The sequence below is a fragment of the Drosophila bipectinata genome, chromosome 2L, assembly GCF_030179905.1.
Source record: "Drosophila bipectinata strain 14024-0381.07 chromosome 2L, DbipHiC1v2, whole genome shotgun sequence".
Classification (NCBI taxonomy): domain Eukaryota; kingdom Metazoa; phylum Arthropoda; class Insecta; order Diptera; family Drosophilidae; genus Drosophila; species Drosophila bipectinata.
In genome coordinates, this window is record NC_091736.1 from 18,114,773 (window position 1) to 18,122,587 (window position 7,815).

At 39.9% G+C, this 7,815-nt stretch overlaps 1 long non-coding RNA gene across 1 annotated transcript; it reads left to right on the forward strand.

Moving 5' to 3' along the window:
* The first annotated feature begins 6,457 nt into the window (after positions 1-6,457).
* On the forward strand, positions 6,458-7,386 carry LOC138925930 (uncharacterized). Its single transcript, XR_011442169.1, has 2 exons — positions 6,458-6,544; positions 6,636-7,386. It is a non-coding gene; the product is annotated as an uncharacterized lncRNA (long non-coding RNA).
* Positions 7,387-7,815: the final 429 nt, after the last annotated feature.

A 7,815-nucleotide genomic window follows, 5' to 3' on the forward strand; every position in this document is an offset into this window, starting at 1 on the left:
AATAAAAAATAAACAGTGTGGCCAATGTTTGCATGTCCAGGGTGGCTGTGGCCCCAAAAAAAAGTTAAATCGAAGCGGATGCTGTAAACTTTGAACCCTTTTCCGCTCAAACTTCAATTGGGAAAAGCTTCAATCCGCCGAAAATTCTAATTAACTGATAAACAAAAAGTTGTCTGTGATGGCCACCCCCCAGACCCTCAATGGAGTGTCGCGTCCCGGAGGAAAATGAAATATTATTCATATGCATTGACATTGTGAAAATTACCAAAAATGCTGCAGCGGACAGGTCGGGTCAGACGCTGAAAAAACGAGGGACGACACAGCGACACGCCGACAGCGGCAACGGGGCGTATGTGTAATGTGCAGCACAAAAACCAGTACAAAACGAAATGCAACCATAACAGATTATAATAAAGTTTATCGATTAATGTGTAAAACAATGCGTAACTCGCCCCAACCACTCCAGCTCGCCCGCAATTCGAAATGGCATGTCCGTGTACATAGTATGTTTCAATATGCTCACAGCCCGCAGTCCATTTCGCAGGCCCCCTTCGTCAGTCCCGCCCTAGGAGCGGTTTTATGGCAAATTTATGTTTGACCAACTAACTTTTTTCGATTTGCCACCAGACACTCGATTATGACAAGGGGTTATTTCGGATATTTGATGAGATTGGAGAGTGATTACGATGAAATTATTTTTCGATTTATTTTCGAGTGGGCTGCGAATGGAATTGACAATGAAATTTATTTTATTGCATAAATAAATATTTGGAATGAAATTGTATTTATTTCTCTGAAATACAGCATCATAATTACCATAATCTCTCCAACTTGTGGTCAAAATCCCTCCTAATTACTGGAAAGTGTGTTTCCATATTCGATCCTTTCGCTTTCAAATCCTGGCTTACTATTTTGTGTACTTTGTGCGGTTTCTGCAGCAATTTTCGTTTTGACATCTCTTTGGTCTCTCCCTGGCTCTACCTTTCGGATGTGTGTGTCCTTTTTTTCGCTGCCAAGCTCGTAGATTATTATTTGTACATTTCCCAATGTGCATGGGTAGTAGTAGTCGTTGTGGGTTGGCAATTTGCATGTGGTTATGCGCAAATTTCATTGTTAAGCACCGAAGCCAGGGCTGTGCAGGGCTAGGAGCAGGTGTTTAGTCGCCAAACCGGCGAAAATGGAAAAAAAAAAGGATAGCACTGCTTGAAAATAACAGATTTTAAAGGGCCAGAGATTATCTGCGCTAGGTTTTGATAAATTTCCATAAAAGAGTTGTCTTTTAAAACAAAACCCACCAAAAATCAACCATTTTTTGAGCTTCAGTCGCCACTCGAATTATGAATATTCATTTTGTAATCTGTGCATTAGTCCTGGCTGCAGGTGTTGGCCCGACTGTTATTGCTGCTGCGGTAATTAGCTGCTAATGTTTGTCGAGAGTCGGAGCCATTGGCGCTGGCGGGGAGGATGGCAGCACTGGAGTGCATGTAATTGGATGCGTCAGATTGCAAGCTAATTATAAGCAATGCAAATACAAGCAAACCGCCGAAACTCATTTGACTAAGCTAGCACTGGCCTGCCCTACTCTCAGTCATAGCTCGAGGCTGTGTGGCTTGTTGTATTTCTGTTTTTGGGCAGCAATAGGGTATATATTTATATCCAAACTAATAGCGGGCTATAAATCTGGCCCAGCACCGCCCTAAGCCAAGATATAAAAGCATAAAAGTTTTCACGATAAATTTCACAAACAAACACCTGAGATACATCATTAGATTAAACACAAAAGATACAACGCGACGGAGACAAAGGCAAAGGCAAGGGCGAGTGGGAGTGCGAGGGAGTGTGGCTAAAAGGGAAAATACAAAGATATTGGCCTTGGCTTTTACAGCAGTGGGAAGTGGTTAAAATACTACAAATATTATAAATAAATTCTATATTATAGAGACTATAAGTATACTTTTATTAGGGAGATGCAGTAACTCTATAGTTAAGATACAAATTTAACTTGCTTTTTGAACCTCAAGCTCCACTGTGCCAGCAGTAATGCTCTTGTTTTTCCCACCCCTCCTCCTGCCATTTTCCACCTGGCAAGCTACCTGGCAAGCTCATTAGTGAAAAATTACTTCTGCGGTGACTTATGTCATTTTGCATGAATTTGTATTTGTTTTTTGCTTTTGTTTTTCGCAGCTTCCTTCACTCTGCTGGCTGCTTTGAGTTTGTGGCTTGCGGTCGGTCTTGGCGAAGAAATCGCTGGCCATGAATCATCATCTGCATCATTTGGCCAACAAGCTGGAAGTGCGGGCGGGAACGATGCTAGGATGACAGTTGACAATGCTGAGGGGAAAATCCTTTGCCGGCTTTAAGGCAAGCCAATTTTTCCGTGTCGTTACGTGCTGCAATTGCACAGATGTCAGGCGAAAACTTTGTTTGGCTTTGGCAGGCAAATCATTAAAACGGAATGCCAAGCATCCGTCCGGAGATTGCTCTGCAACTTGTCTTCTCCACCCCGCTCTTCTGTTGAACAGGCCGCAAAATGTTCGTTTAATGAAGCCCGTTAAATACGCACACACGCGTCATGAAATATTATTAACGCTCGCCTGCTGCTGTGGCTGGTAATTAAAAAATTGCTCATACGTCACGTGGGGCGATCCCCCGCTCCTGCTCCAGGTTTTTTTAACGCTTTTCCATAAATGTTACACATACGCGCGCCGCGGGTGGCTGAAGTCAGCACTGAAATGTCAACAGTAAATGTTAAAATTTAATAATAAAAAAAAATGCCACCAGAGCAGAGTGAAAAATTACGAAATACAATGCCTGCCGAAAAGGACGAAGAGAATTTTATTTATATTTCATCAACCATTTAAATTTAAACACATTTTTATACCCTTGCAGAGGGTATTATAATTTTGGTCAAAAGTGTGCAACGCAGTGAAGGAGACATCTCCGACCCTATAAAGTATATATATTCTTGATCAGGATCACCTCCTGAGTTGATATGAGCATGTCCGTCTGTCCGTCTGTCCGTCTGTCTGTCTGTCCGTTTCTACGCGAACTAGTCTCTCAGTTTTAAAGCTATCGACTTGAAACTTTGCACACACCCTTCTTTCCTTTGCACGCAGTATATAAGTCGGAACGACCGGGATCGGCCGACTATATCCTATAGCTGCCATATAACTGATTGATCGGAAATGGTATAACTTTGGTGTTTTTAGCATTAGAGAGTTAAAATTTAACATGAGAGCTATTTTTGGCAAAACAATACGACGTGCCATATTTCATAAAGATCGGCCGACTATATCCTATAGCTGTCATATAACTGAACGATCGGAAATGACCCAACTTTCGTGTTTTTGAAGATAGAATGCTGGAACTTGGTACAGATTCTATTTTTGGTCAGTTCATCCAACCTACCAAATTTCATAAGGATCAGCCGACTATATCCTATAGCTGCCATATAACTGAAAGATCGGAATTGACCCAACTTTTGTGTTTTTGAAGATAGAAAGCTGGAACTTGGTACAGATTCTATTTTTGGTCAGTTCATCCAACCTACCAAATTTCATAAGGATCGGCCAACTAAATCCGATGGTTGCGATATATATCCGGTTTTAACTGCAAGGGTATATCAACTTCGGCTTCGCCCGAAGTTAGCTTTCCTTTCTTGTTTTTTGTCAAATCTTGCTGTTGAAGCATTAAGCTGGAGGGCTTTGTCGCCAGATCAGATCGCGTTAATTTGTAAGGGAGTCAGCCCTGTCTCAAAAGGCTTTAAACATTTATAGGATGACAGTTGAATGCAATTACTTCCTCTTTGACCTTTATTTAATTTTCAAATAATGGGATAACTCTGCAAAGCACTCCAATAATATGCGATGTTCAAATCCAATCCCTCTGCCGGTGACATATTTTGGCACATTGCACTCGTTCGTGGCTTAAATAAATTAAATTGTTAAATCGTTATATTGTTACACGATAATCGCCAAAAAAAGGGAGGCAGACCAAAACGTTCCGTCAATGAAGAATTTCTCTGTTTCAAAATTAAATTAAAATGCCAGCGCACAAACTGCTGGTGAAAGAAATGTATTTTCTTGATAGTTTTTGTTTGTATTTTGATGTGTGCGTGTGTGGTTAGTGCTTTGGCCAGCTGCTGTTAAAAAACTGGCATATTGTACAGGAAAAAAATATATATTCAGAAATTTATTTTACAATTTTACAATTTTCAACTCATTTTTTAGGGCAATTATTCTCTAAATTCTTTGATTTAATGATAAAATTTATTTATTTTTACAAGATACTAGTTTTAAAAACTTGTTTCATGTGCTTTTAGTGGCCATAGTAGCATCAGCACGCTTCGTTTCGCTTTTCTCCCATTCAAGCAAAAGACGAAGGACGAGCTTCCTCCGCCCCTAGACGGTGCAGCATTTTCATCAGCGCAGCGCACACCGCGTTGTCATTTATCAAAAAAGCTAAAAGAATATATTTGCATTCTGAAATATGGCATTTTTATGCATTGGTGTGTTGCATTTTGCAAAACGGCAACAGCATCCTCGCCCCTGCTTCCATGCGCTGCCTCGTCCTGCCATGAATGAAAAAATTTCATATGAAATGCGAATTCATAAGGCGAGAAATATACGTCTAGTTGCATGCGAGTTTGCGGTGTGTGTTGTGTATACGCCACGTTGCTCGCAATTTATGCAGACATTCACTTACACACAACCCACGGACGTTACTTCGACACATAAACACACTACACACACCTTGCAGATGGTCGTATTTTCGCTTAATACTCGCTAGTAAGAAAGTTCTGCAAGTAAGTGCATTGGCCAGTTCTTTCAAACTGATGACTTGCCTGAGAAGGATACCTAATGACGCGAACCACAGAGCCATCATAATATCCTTTATCTGCAAACTTGTTAGGCCAATAAATAGAATTTCTTGTAACAACTACTTTTATGTTGTACCTCCATCAAAAAATAGTTGGGGCCAGGCCACCCAAAACCATTTTCTATACAGAAACTGCCCCAATATTATTGTAGATGAAGCTGTGGTAATTTGCCTCTGGCCTGCTTCGCTCGCCCTGCTCTCCCAATATTCCAACATAAAGACACAAATGGCCGGCATAAAATACAAAGCTTAATGCTTTAATAAAATGCCTCATGGGCGCTCACACATGCTATTCAATTGCCACTGGCCCTACGAACAAATTAAGCATTGGCCACTGTGTCCTGGGAGCCAGGAGCTGTGAATGAGACGGAGCTGGGCAGTGGCACATGCAACAGCACTTTAAGCACAGTTCGGGCTTAACACTCTTCTTCGAGGTCCTTTACCCTTCAGCTCGGCACAGAAACCACCTGCCAATACTACATTTTACTTGTACAACAGTTTTTGTAGCTTCTTTCAGATACTCAGTAGTCAGAGAGTTGTTGGGAAAGTGAATGAAGATTAAATGGTAGTATTATTTACATATGATTCATCTTAAACCCTTTCAACAGCTTGTTCTTTTAATCTATTACCTAAAATTCATAATAATATCCTCTAGGTTTCCTGGCCATTTTCCAGTATCCCTCCCATTCCTACCCTCGAAGGGGGTGCCAATTTTATATCCTGTTTGTTACCCCCGTTCACTATTTTATGCTTGTTCGTTTTCCTTTCTACTTTATTCCTCGCATCTGCTGCTCTCTACTTTTTTGGATGTTTACTAATTAACCGAAACATGCGCTCCTTGTAGTTACGCCTTACTTTGCCACTTCCTTTTGTTCCTGCCACACGAGCAAGTGTTAGTGCGTGTCCTGCAACGTGCCAGTGTCTGTGCCTGTGAGTGTGTGCTGGCATTGATGAAAGGCCTGGAAGGAATTCCGACAAGGACTACGTATGTGTATTATTTTGCAATTAACAATCTGCGCCCTGGAGCAACGCCCACAAACTTTAGTGGCACAAAAAAAAGAGGAAGGCTTTTTCGAACTCGAATTTATTGACTTTAAGGCTTTTTTGGCAGATGCAGGAATTTAATTGCAAATTGCTCGTTACCCATTGCGCATACGCCCCGTGTGTCCGCTGTTAATGAGCTGATAATGAATTTATTAAATTTACTACTCGTTTGCATTTTATAGTCCAGTCGAGTCTATCCCATAGATAAATTAACTCTTCGTGTGCGTTTTTGCTTGCTTTTGTATTTTTCATGGTGCTCCCACCGCTCTCAGTGAGCCAGCGGGCCAGGCAGCGAAATTATTTATTTATTATTTATGCAGAGTCAAGCCATGTAAATTGATCCGAATGCTGTTTCGCGTTTTTTCCATTGCCTTATTGTTGTTAATTTATGCACTTTGTTTAATAATTTTAATGGCATGACGGAAACGAAGTGGGCCAAGCTGGGGCATAATAAATCAGCATTAAAACGAATAAACTAGCCATGGATGAATTAAAAAAGTGTATCCCCAAGAATTCAGTTACCTTTTTGTCACTCACCATACATCTAATGCATTTAATCTAGCTTACATCCCCTTCGCAGACCTCATATATTAATAAAATAAAGTGAAAACAATACATTAAGGTACAAAGCAAATTAGTTAAATTATAAATAAATCCATAATATATTTGTGTACTCGCCTCCGGACTACTTTTAATTTTTAATCCCCTTTCAGGCCCCATCCCCGAAAAGCGTTTATTGGCCTCAATTATGCCGCAAAATTTGTAAACATTTAATGCTAATTAAATTTAAATGCAATTAACTCGAGTGCCTGATTTGATGCCAACTAATGCATTGCCCTTTTTTACATAATTCATATATAAATAAATATATCCTTTTAAATGGCCATTTTATTAGGCTTAGCACAAAACATTGTAATTATCGGCCTGATGCGAGTTTGAATTGCTTTTCGCGCCAGAAATGGCTGTTTCAATGTTGATTTAATTGGTTCAGTGAACTATAATGTGATGTTTGTGGTCAACTGGCTGCGGCAATACACCCTTGTTCAATTGATAAATGTATGAATTGTATACATAATTATGGTATATAATATTTATATCAGTTTCAGTTTACCAACAAGAAATACTTAAAAAGAAAATAATACAATTTTGAATGGATATTAGCAAATTTTTAACGCCCAACTAAATTTTAAACAAACAACATTTTTACATTTTATATTTTCACATTTTTTGATAAAATCTTGAAATCAAAAGACCTATAACTTATGTGTTTCGCTTGAAAGATGAACATCATTTTCTTGACTTACATCATGTGGGTGGTTATTCTGGTGGCTTGTGATCAAAGATGTTCTGGTTTTGGAAACTGTTGTCCGGCAGGAAAACGGTAGATTCGTACAATCCTTTTCAATATTACAATTTATCATTTAAAGTCAATTTCAAAATAAAAACCAAAATATCACTATGTAATTAGTTTCTTCCCTTTATTGTTTTTCCAGCTGGCTGCACTTGATTTGCGAGTTATTTTAAGCCCCACTCTGCGGCCTTTTCTATCGTGTGGCGCAATTGTTCGAGTGCCACGCCCACGTCCACACACAAACAATATCCCCCATTGTTGGACACGCATAGACAATGGGAAATCCTCTTATTCAAGGTATCAACATTATCTGCAGCATAATAAGCAGTAGCTGCTGCCCACCCCATTCCCAGCTCCGTTTATTATTTATTTATTTAAAAATTTCCGCCTAGCATCCGCCTGCCACTCCTCCTGCCTGCTGCTGGTCCTTTGCGGTCCAACCTTTTTAGCCACTTTCGTTTTAATGTAATCAAATGAACGTGCCTCGCATTATTCTGTTGCCAATAAATTTCACGAGGCAAATAGATGAGGATTGGATGCCG